The following is a 12,385-nucleotide window of genomic DNA, read 5'->3' as shown; positions in this document are numbered from 1 at the left end:
CTAACCTGCACATCTTTGGGTTGCAGGAGAAAACTAGACTACCTGGAGTAAACCCATGCAGATATGTGAGAATGTGCAAACACCACACAGTCACCAGAGGCTGGAATCAACCCCTGGTCTCTGGGGTTGTGAGGTAGCAGTGCTAACCACTGAGCCACCGTGCCACCCTAAGTCTTCTCGAGGGTGACTTGAAATGGATAATATATGTCAACCCAACTAGTCGCACCCATATTCCTTGGAAGAATTGGCCACTCCCATGCTGCCTCCTCCTGGTGTCACTGGTGTTGGTAGATTCACTGAATATAAAAACCCACATCATGAACACCCAATGTCACTGCCACCTGCCTGACTAATTTTGGTGCAGCCATCTCAACTTACCTTGCCATCTGGCCTCCTCTATGGTGTTAGTCGGGGACTGACTGCAATCCCAGCACTGCTGGGTCTGGAGAGCTGCTGGTTTTCTGATAGCTGGCAGCTCCTGCAGGGTTCAGGGGTAGTGGGGTGTGAGTGAAACATGCTGCCCCTATGGGCCAGAAGGGGTGACCTCAAGGCCTGGTAGTTGTAAAACTAATTTGTGGCTTCTTGGGTGCAGCATAGACCAACTTTTCAGCCAGTGGGCAGTGCCACAACCTTCCGCGGATATTTCAGGTCAATGAACTTCTTAGCAGAGCCAAAGAAATTTTGAGAGGTAACAGGTTTTAGGCAATTATGGAGACAGGAAAAAAGAAGAAGGGGGGAATAAAGTAAAGGGAGTATGCTTGCATGGTGGAAGACTGAGGATAGAGCAAAAGGGTGATGATGAAAGACAAAGCAAGATGGTAGTAGGATAACATGCAACTAAAAAAGGGTCTGGTGGGTTTAAAAATGGGAATCATAGAGTCATGACCACAAACTTGCATCGCAATAAAGGGATGCACTGGTTGCTATCAGACCTACTCAATTTCGCCAGCACTCTCTGTGTTTGCTTAAGATTTGCAACATCAACATTATTTTCCTTTTATCTTGATGAATTAGGCAGCTTTGGCAGCTGAGGCCTGCCCTACTCCATTTCCCTTGTCTCTGCACCATTTAAAACCAGGCAAAAGTGAGGACTGCAGATGCTGGAGATTAGAGTCATGAGTATGGTGCTGGGAAAAGCACAGCAGGTCAGGCAGCATCCGTGGAGCAGGAAAATTGACGATTCGGGCAAAAGCCCTTCATCAGGAATGAGGCTGGGAGCCTGGGGGGTGGAGAGATAAATGGGAAGGGAATGGGGGTAGGAAGAAGGCAGCTGAGAGTGCGAAAGAGGAATAACGCCTCATCTTCTGCCTCGGGATCCTCCAACCCCATGGCATCAATGTGGATTTCACCAGTTTCCTCATTCCCTCCCCCCACCTTACCTCAGTTCCAACCTTCCAGCTCAGCACTGTCCTCATGACCTGTCCCATCTGTCCATCTTCCTTCTCACCTATCCGCTTCACCCTCCCCTCCAACCTATCGCCATTACCCCCACCTCCGTCCACCTATCGCACTCTCAGCTACCTTCCCCCTAGCCCCACCACTCTTCCATTTTTCTATCCATCCCCGAGGCTCCCAGCCTCATTCCTGGTGAAGGGTTTTTGCCTGAAACATCGATTCTCCTGCTCCTCAGATGCTGCTTGACCTGCTCTGCTTTTCCAGCATCACACTTTGACCCACTTAAAACCAGTCATGTGTCTGTACTTGTCCAATTCTGGCGATCTGACGATGACTGGAAGGCTATCGCTCTTCACGATGATGCCTAACATCCTGAGTATATTCAAAACTTTGTGTTTGTAATTCACCTACTTCTCATTCTGTATGGAGAATTTACTGAAACAAAACTGGCGAGCAATCCTTCAGGTATAATCTAATAAAAAAAAGATATCATTCCTTGCAGAAAGAACAGTAGAGATAAAGATTAAAACATATATTTGGAAATGTGACCATTGGGAAAATCATTGTATAATGTAATTAATTGTTCCACAAGGCATTTTGATGTCCTGTGGTCCCACGTAAGTATAAATACCAACCTTGATATATTAATTCCTCCTAGGTTATTGTAACCTTGGCACTAATGAGGAAACAAATCCCCATTAAGTCACATGCCAAGCAATTTAACCTTTTAGCCCCTTCCTTATTACATCAGTTGTTTGCAGCCTTTTTTGTCCCATATCTGGGCTAGTTTATCCTAACATGATCAGCACTGTGCATTGGGTCTGGCTACAACATATGTGTTGCTATTAAGTTTAATGACCAAATTCCTTGATTGTTAGGTAGTGGAGATTTCTGCTCCCTGATGGTACATCATAACAGCAGATGCTATAAAGTATCAATATTAGCCACACATAATGCAAACTGAGCAGTTTGTTCAGAACACTAGGAGCAGAACTGGATCTTTCAATACGCCTACTCCCAGCCTGCGCTGCAATTTAAACAGATTGGGGCTTCTCAACTTGTTTTACAATAATACAACACAGGTACAGGCCTTTCAGCCCACCAAGTCTGTGTGAATTCTTATTCCCTACTTAGATCTGCTACTTATTGCCTAAGGCATTTCTATTCCTCTGTTTACCTTCTGTTTGTGTCTATCAAGGTATGCCTTAAACATTGCTAACATGCCTGCTCCAATCAGTGCGTTCCAGGCACCCACCACTTTATGCGAAAACATTTTCCTTGCACTTCTCCCCTAAAACCTTCTTCCTCTTAGCTTGAACCTGTGCCATCTTGTAGTTGACCTTACCATTCTAGGAAAAACCTCTGACCATCCACTTCTCCAAGCCTCGCATAATTTTGTACACCTCTATCAGGTCGCCCTTGAACCTTCATTTTTCCAGTGAAAACAATCCGAGTTTATCCAATCACTGCTTATAACTAACACCCTCCAGACCAAGCGACATCCTAGTAAACCTTCTCTGCACCCTCTCCAAAATATCCACATCTTTTTGGTAGTGTGGCGATCAGAACAGAATGCAACATTTCAAATGTGGCCTAACTAAAGTTTTGGACACATGCAGCATAGTGCCCTCTTGCTCCATATCCCTTTTACACCTGAACCCAGTACCAGCAAAGGAAATTCCTTTGTTCCCATTTTAGTATGTGATAAAGTCTTGTCCTACAAAGGGTACAAGTCAAGTTTTGCTGAAACTTGTAATTTGTTGAAATAATAACCAAAGCAAATGACATGATTGCCACTAGCATTTGGGATTGTATTCATTGGAGTTTAGAAGATTAAGGGGAGACTTAATAGAGACGTAGAAGATAATACATGGCTTGGAAAGGGTGGACGCTAGGAAATTGTTTCCATTAGGCGAGGAGGCTAGGACCCGTGGACACAGACTTAGAATTAGAGGGGGTCAATTCAGAACAGAAATGCGGAGACATTTCTTCAGCCAGAGGGTGGTGGGTCTGTGGAATTCATTGCCACGGAGTGCAGTGGAGGCCGGGATGCTAAATGTCTTCAAGGCCGAGATTGATAGATGCTTGTTGTCTCGAGGAATTGAGGGCTACGGGGAGAATGCTGGTAAGTTGAAATGCCCATCAGCCATGATTGAATGGTGGAGTGGACTCGATGGGCTGAATGGCCTTACTTCCACTCCTATGTCTTATGGTCTTATGGTCTTAAAATGGTGACAATTTGGCTCAGGGGTTTGCACTACTGCTGAGGATTCAATTCCACCCTCAGGCAACTGTCCTTATGGAGTTTACACGTTCCTCCCTATCTAAGTGGATCCTCTCCAATACTCCAGTTTCCTCCCACAGTCCAAAGATGTGCAGGTTAGGTGGAAAGTCCATGCTAAATTGTCCAGAGTGTTCAGGGATGTGTAGGACAGGTGCATTAGCAATGACTAATACAGGGGTACAGGATAAGGTGGTGGGGTACATCAGGGTGGGATGCTGTTTGGGAAGTTGGTGTGGATTTGATGGTCTGAATGGCCTGATTCCACATTATAGGCACTTTATTCCAAAACCTTGGAAACTGTGGCATAAATTGATAATTTAACAATTCCAAGCTGGCTGCATCACATATGTCTCTGGATAGCAATCTGTGACAATTTGCAACTTCCAATTTTTTTGTACTTTGGCATAGTTGCTGGATTGCTTGCACATTGATAACTTCATGTCAAATGAATTCATCATTAGTTTTGCATCAAATTCTGGACCAATAACTGCTTTACTATGGAAATGTCAACCATGATTCATTGGTAATACTTTCAACTCTGAGTCCTATGGTTTAAGTACTACTCTGGATTTTTGAAAATACAAGCCATCTTGCCATGGAGGGAATGCTTCACTCTTGAATGTGATATGTTCTGAGTGAGCTATTAAGCCGAAATTGCAGTTTCCCTCAATGCTGCATGTTTGGTTACAATTTGAGAAAATGCAGGGGAATTCTCCTGACACACTGGGAAGTATCTAGGGAGTATTCAACTGTTATGTGCTTTAACTATTCGAAGAATCAAAAAAAAAGATATTATGGTATTATTTGAAGAAAAGCAAGTGAGTTTTCCTGGTTTTCTGGAAAATGCCAGATAAATGCATTTTATTTCCCTTCCCCCTAACAACTTGTATTATGTCATGTGGTAATTTGTTGAGTTCTGAGATATATCATGTTCTTAAGAGTGATGGCTTGAGCTGATCAGTGGGCTTGTGCACAGCACAATGTCCAGTGTCTTTGCTCAATTAAGACATAAAATCAATAAAACAAAAGCAAGGACATTATTTTAGCATATCCCAAAGGGTCAATTACTATATATTTTTTTTTCATTGAACACTGACTTTTTTGAACTCATTCATTGGATGTGGCTGTCTCTGGCCAGCATTTGTTGTCCATCCCTAGTTGCCCTAGAGAAGGTGGTGGTGAGCTATCTTTTTGAATCATTCCAATCAATTTGACCCACAATGCTCTTAGGGAGAGAATTCCTAGATTATGACATGGTGACAGTGTAGTCTATTTCCAAGTCAGGACTGTGAGTGGCTTGGAGAGAAACTCACAGGTGGTGGCATTATCATGTATTGGTAATTTTTTTTATAGGCAAAGATATCAAAGAATATGACACTGAGGTGAATAAACAAACTGATGATAAAGAATTATTCATATCCAAAGTAATAATAAATCAGAGTCAAAATGAACCTAGTTTCAGTAGATTTGTGCCTGACCCAGACAGAGAGTTTAGGAGAAGATGGTTGCTGCTGTAATGATAGCCCAGGACCACAGTTTTCAGCATTTTCAAGATGCTGCTACTCCATTTCCATTGCATCGCTAACTAAGATATCCACTGAAAACATTTAAACTAAGATGCAAAAAGGCCATTTTAACCATCTAGACTCCATATTATCATATTGCTTGGAGTTGTTTCAATAATTCTCAAAGACTACTAGATTAAAAAATGCAACATAACAGATTTACAGTTTTGAGAATAATCAGCTGCGTGAGTTTCTTTCCATAAAATCACTGTTTCTCAGATCATGAGTCACTTCTTTCCATGATTTAACACACAAGTATCCTTTTAAGAAACTTAATCCAACATAGTCCACTATACTGCATCTCTGTTCAGACATCAATGATCTGTGGCATTCTTGGAGGACCAATGTTGCAGCCTCCTAGCTATTCTGAACATAATTAGTATTTTAACATTTTGTAGGGAATTTAACTTCCTTTGCTTGCTTGGACATATATCATTTTTATTTTCCTTCTCCATGTTTTCTTTTTGTTCTCACTTTTCTTTCAGCTTAATGTGATTCACATATTTTCTTATTCCACTCAGCATTGCGGTGTCTTCACTAGTCTATCATGTTTCATTCTTCTGTTGTTTGTCGGGAATATACTGTTCTTGTTCTGCCATTGGTCCTCTGAATGCTGTTGAACAAGGTCCAGTGGATTTAGAAGATGTTTCAACATCATCTGCTTCAGTGTTTCTTCTTTCATTTTTATTTGCTGGTTTCTGGTTTTCAGTTTCTTACTCACTTGCAGTCAAAGCTCTTCCATTTCTTCTGACTGTACTCTGTTCCATCTGAACAGTGTAAATAATTGGGTGTGGTAATTCGTCCACTCTTTCTCCAAATCTCAATTGATTTCTGATTCAAAGCTGGTCTCTCTGTTGAAAATGTGATTTTTTCTTTCCTCTGAACTCTAGCACAGTGATTCATCTGATACTGCAAGATGTTACCTCTCTTTCTCATGCTTATTCTAAGTTTGTATCTTCTACCTGTGACGTCAATGCATGTGAAAGGCGATGTATGCTTGTTTGTAACTTTGTTCCTGTTCATAATTCACATAAAGCCAATCTATTCTGCAAGGGTGAGAGCCTGGAACTCAGGAGTGCAAGCTGAAAATTCCTATTCTTTTTCAATAATCCCTTTACATTTCATTTGCCTCTCTCAGCTTCTCCATTAGCCCAAGAAAACTTTGATTAACTTAAGTAAGAAAGTCTAAATGGTTCTGTAAACTTTTGAAACTCTATGTTTGAGAATTGTAGGCTGTTATCTGATAGCACATTATCAGTAATCCCATGGTCTGGCAAATATTTATTTCAATGATCTTATCACTGCTTCTGATTTGTGACCATGGAAGGATTTCACTTCTATCTACATTTGAGTCATAATCTACTGCTATCGCAGAATCACAGTTATCACAGTGCAGAAGGAGGTTAATCATGCCTGCACTGGTTCTACTATCTAGTGTCAATCTCTTGCTTTTCCCCATATTCTTGCACATGATTACTATCCAAAAAAAAATCCAATACCCTCTTGAATACCTCAATTGAATCTACCTCCATTACACTTCCAGGCAGCAAATTCCATGCCTGGACAATTCACTGTGATTTTTTTTCCCCTCACATCACCATTGCCTTGTTGCAAATCACTTTAAATCTTTCTCTCTCTTTCTTATTCCTTTTACAAGTGGAAACAGTTTCACCCTACTTAATCTAAGCTCACTCATGATTTGGAAACCACCATGAGCTCTCCGCTCAGTCTTCCTTCCCTAAAGAAAAGTGCCACTTTCTTCAATCTATCTGAGAGTTATGGAGACATAGAGTCATACAGTCTGAAAACAGGCCTGATGGCCGACCATGTCTATTCAAATCAACAAATATGAAACTATACTAATCCCATTTAATTGGATTTGGTCCATAGCCTTCTATACCTTGGTACTTACAGTATTCATCCAGATGCTTCTCAAATGGTTAAAAATCACACAACACCAGGTTATAGTCCAACAGGTTTATTCAGAAATACAGTGGTGCCTCGGAATCCAAATTTAATTCATTCCAGGAGACTGTTTGGATTGTGAAAAGTTTGGATTCCGAAACTATTGTCCCCATCAGAAATAATGGAAAGTGAATTAATCCGTTTCTGGACCCAAAAATGAAACATGTTCAAGACACTTTTAACTGGAAATACACATAGTTAAGGTAAAATAAGTTGAGTAAATGACCTAAATATCAAGTAATAATAATAAAAGCAAGAAATAAATGTACTAACATGAAAATAACTTCATTTATCTTAGTGAGGAGTGCTTATGGTGAATGCACTTATTTGCTTCATTGCTCTTCTTGGGTGCCATGGTGAATGCACAAGGGTGATAATTTAAAAAAAAGCACAAATCAAAGTGAAAACACGAGTAAACTAGTGATGGACACATGAGAGATGCTTTCACGACTACTTCCCAGAACGAACTGAACAAACAATGCGCAACCTGAACATGGTGTTTGGATTCTGAAAATGTGTTTGGATTTTAGGGCAAAATATTCTCGAAATAATTGTTCGGATTCCAAATTGTTCGAACAATAGGGCGTTCGGATTCTGGGGTCACCACTGTACTAAGTTTCGGAGCGCTGCTCCTTCATTAGGTGGTCGTAAAGCAGGACCACAAGACACAGAATTTATAGCAAAAGATTACAGTGCCATGCAAGTAAAATTATATACTTAAACTTAGACTGTTGTTAAATCTTTCATCTTTTCAAATGCATTATAGGTTTCTATTCATTAATATGTAAATTCCAGAACTTATTTTAAGTCACATTCTCAAGATAACTTAAAGTTTTATATAAAGAAAAGGTGACATCTCAGCTCAGGCAATGCATTAAAGGTGTGAGGTCAGAGATCATTCAAGATCATTCAACATTTAGAAGGGATAAAGAAAATGGAAAAGGAGGCAGGGCCATGCTGATAATAAGGGATGGGATCAGCTTATTATTGAAAGAGAGAATTTCTGATTGGAAGACTAGGATATACAATCTGTGAGTTCGGAGCTAAGAAACAGGAAGGGTTGGTAAGACTTAATGGGCATGATTTATAGGTCACGAAATCATAATGAAAATGTAGAATTAGGAAATTAGATACACAAGTAGCAAGGGATGTGCAATATTAATGCACCTCTTCAATCTACCTATAGATTGGGTGAAGTTAATGCTATGGAAGAGGAATTCTTGGAATGTCTTTGACATTATTTTCTGAAACAATATGTTGAGGAAACATTTAGGACACATTATGCAATGAGAAAGGATTAGATGATAATCTTGCTGTGAAAAAACATCTTCAGAGAATAGAGACCATGGTATGTTAGAATTTTTCAAAAAGAGTGATGAAGCTATGAGGATGAAGTGGATTGTGGTGAATTTTAAAAATATGTTATGATGTTTGATAGTGGATAGGGAATGGCTGGTCTTTAAAGATTTGACGCTTTGTTTTCAGCAAGTATATTTTAAGACAAAAATGCATGACATAAAACACAAACAGGGTGAACAAGGGAGGTTAAAGATAGTCTTTGAGGAGGAGGATTAACATGTGCTAAAATAAGCTGTAACCCTGAGAATTTGGAGAATTTTAGAATTTAACAAAGGGGGATCCAGAAATTGATGAAGAAAAAGAGCACAGAACCTGAATGTAACATCGCAAGAAACATAATGAATGGATTTCAAACACCTTTATGGGTGTGTTAAAAGGAAAATAATAGAAAATACATATCGAGATCCATTACAGGGACAGAGAGAGGAATTTATATTCAGAAGTAGATAAAAGATAGAGAAGCTAAATAAGAATTTTGTGTGTGGTTCACAGAGGTTAACACAGGAAAACTTGCCAAAATAATTAAAATCCCAGATTCTATGGAGTGTGGAACTGAAACAAATTAATATCGTGAAAACTATTGTATCAGAGAAATGAATGGGATTGACATTTGACATATCCTCATGACCTGTTGATATTCTCACTGGAATGGTAACTGAGTTAGTGGCTGCATTTGGTGACCAGATTTCAAAATTCAATTAATTCAGCAATGGTGCCTGTGGTGTAGAAGATTATAACGAACTAAGATGAGGAAGGACCTTTTAATTTACAGAATGTTGACCCTTTGGAATTCTCTACCCCAGAGTATGATAGAAGCTCTGCAATTTAGTAAATTCCAGATAGAGACTGATGGATTTATAGTTTCTACTGACATGGAGTTAGAACCCTTACTGATTTTTCATTTTTTTAAAAAGCAATTTTGGTTTGGAGCTACAGATGACTTAGGAACCTTTTAAAAACAGTTTCTGGTCCGAAAAGAACACACAAAACAAGGTTTTGTTTGTGATGCCAGGCTTGGAAGCTAATTACAGGCTGATTCTTGATTAAGAAGGTTCCGACAGACACAGTGACCCAAAAAAAAGCACTATCGTTAAACAGAGTGCAGAAGTTGGCTATTAATAAGAGTCAGTACCAGAGAATTGGTTTCTACAAAGACTAAAGAGGTGTTCAAACAGATGTTGCATCATAATTGAAGCCTTGGAAAGGACAGTCAGTCTCTCAGGGTGGAACCAAAGTTGGAGTTGTATTTGAACTGTGGTTTCTGGTGGAGATGATCTTCATTGAGTGCATTTAAGATTGAGATAGATAAGTTCTTGAATATCAAAGGGATCAAGGGTTACAGGGAGAAAGCCGGAGAATGGGGTTGACAGACTTATCACCCATGGATTAAGTGGCAGAGCAGACTCGATGGGATGAATGGTCTAATTTCTGCTCCTTTGTCTTATGGTCTTATGGCTGCTGATAATGCAACATGGAAATTTGAAAACTCCCACACCAACTTGTGGAAGCTCAAATAGCTAAATTGAAAGTATTAATGACCCTGATCAGCGGTTCCAGAAAAACAGCTCAAGTCCACATCTTTGCCTATAAAGCAACACAGCATCAAAGCTATTTAAATAATCTGGCCAGTTTTGTTATTTTATTTTATCTATCCTTTAACTACGTGTGTTTGTCTGTCTAGCTTTGGCTTGAATGGGGCTGAAAACAAATTTTTAAGAAAAAAGCTTGTTAGCTCTTACTCATTGTAAGTTCTGTTTACATTGCTGCTTGCTCAAGCAGTGGGGTGGTTATTGCAGATGAAGTGGGGCCAGGAATGCATATGAAAGGAAGATTCAGCCAGAAACCAGTAGCTGATTGGTCTGGAGAATGATGACTAGTTGTCAATGATAAAGGCCTCTGCCTGCCAACATCTAAATGATTGGTTCTCGGGTAGCTGAAAAGCTTGTAAATGTGAATGTTTGGGCAAAACCCATTAGACCTCTCAGAATGAAGGAACTGTCCTTTCTCTGTCAACTTGGGTCAAAACGATTGGCAAATCAGGGATTTTGGTGCACATTTATAAAGTTTTTAACTTCTCCTTTGAATCCAGGTATAGAGGGACTTGGTTTTCAGTGAAGCATAACACCATGTATGAACACGCCACCTATGTGGCAAATAATCCTGTACAAGTCCTCTAAAAAGATTTGTCAGTATTCTTTGAAAATTCTCCAGCATTGATGTTACCCCAAATAGTAACCTGTTAAAACAGAATGTTCCAAATGGTGTAATGGAAGTTGAGGGAAGCTTGGACTGTTTGTATTATTTGCCAAACTCCTCTGTGGGTGTGGATTTAGGGAACATTAGAACTTTCCTTAAATCTTCATCTACTGATAACAATAACTTCTCCTTTCACAGCTTTATTTTGTTGTGTGAAACCAACATGTATTTTTGCAGAATGGTTTGACATTGGAATCAATACCTTTCCTGAACTCTAATTTATTGGCTCATTTACTGGTGAAGTGTCTCCTTGTCTGACCATTAAGGTAATCTCTCTTAACCTTTGGAAGTGAAATGTGTGGACATTTTCTGGCTGTATGTAAGCATATTGGTTTCCCTTCTGATCTTATTGTTATATGATACACCGCTTTTTGCCTTTCCAATTCTGTAAATGGTTTCAAAAAATTTACTCTGAAGTCTACCGATTGATTTTTTTTACTATCCCCTCATCCTTTTCTGTGAATTAGATTGCTTCCTGTTTAAGAGTGAGCAACTCTAATCTTGAGTTACATTAAGTACTTAAGTATTTATTTTCGCTGTGTGCATTAAAGCCTCTTCCAGAATCATCAGCTCTGTTCTTGCTGATCTCTTTAGCTTTTTGTAAGATGTTTAACGATGGGAAAGAACTGAAACTGTTTCTTTTGTATCAAAATGGAGATACCTTGACATTTTCCTTGTTGCCTCAGCAGCAGCTAACTCGTGCTGGCACTGATGAGGTTGCACTGTAGTGCCGTTGACCCAGTCAGAGCTCCAACAGAGTGTAATGCCAGTCCACTCTCCTTAATTGGCCATCTCCTTATATTTCCTTCTCTGGATTCCCACCAGCTTGCCATCAGGGAAAGTCATCAACATTTCCCTTCTCCTTCTGGAAAAATTCCTCCTCAGTTTCCATCACACTCCTCGTACTATAAGCGATTCCTGATGTTAACCCCAAACTTACTTTTCCAGTTTATCATTATGAACTCTTGTTCTTCAATTACATTTTAACATTTTTTTTTGGATAGAGTCAAAGACCAATGTTTTGTTTGTTTGCTTGATATGCAACTGTACAGAACCGAACTGCGTTTGTGACAATGTATACATACAAAGAGATTTTATATCAGTAAATAATATTTTTGACATAAAAAATATTAATGTTTTACTGCAGTGATGCAGCTAACATTTTCTATTCCATTTAATCTTCTTTCTGCAATAATCACCCCTTTTCTCATTCAACTTCTTTCAAAATTAGAGTGCCTGAGTTTTTTTGAACAGTCTTCTTATTTGAGTATTCTAACATGGGGAAATCAGTCATATTGATGTTTTATTAACAGATCACCTACCTTTCTCTCTTCTGCTCACCGTACATCATAGGAATGTGAGAAAGATATAATGAGTGTTTTTGGACTTCATGTGGAACTTAATGAAATCTATCCAATTGTTGTGTCTCTTTAGTTGTTTTTACCTTTGCCCCATCTTTAACAGTTGTTTCAAAGTTTTAAACTATATGCCTTTTACTTACATGAAAACAATATTTGCAAATTGTGTTGAGAAATGCGTGGGCTTAGCTAAATTCGCTTTG

The 12,385-nt window shown here is 39.3% G+C and overlaps 1 protein-coding gene across 1 annotated transcript in view; it reads left to right on the top strand.

Moving 5' to 3' along the window:
• LOC132817391 (contactin-associated protein-like 5) overlaps positions 1–12,385 on the top strand; it is an 899,316-nt gene that overhangs the window by 539,156 nt on the left and 347,775 nt on the right. The window lies entirely within an intron of this gene.

The sequence above is a fragment of the Hemiscyllium ocellatum genome, chromosome 7 (genome assembly GCF_020745735.1).
Source record: "Hemiscyllium ocellatum isolate sHemOce1 chromosome 7, sHemOce1.pat.X.cur, whole genome shotgun sequence".
In the NCBI taxonomy this organism is placed as follows: Eukaryota; Metazoa; Chordata; class Chondrichthyes; order Orectolobiformes; family Hemiscylliidae; genus Hemiscyllium; species Hemiscyllium ocellatum.
Note: the sequence above shows the minus strand (reverse complement) of the source record. Positions and strands in the feature narration are given on the sequence as shown.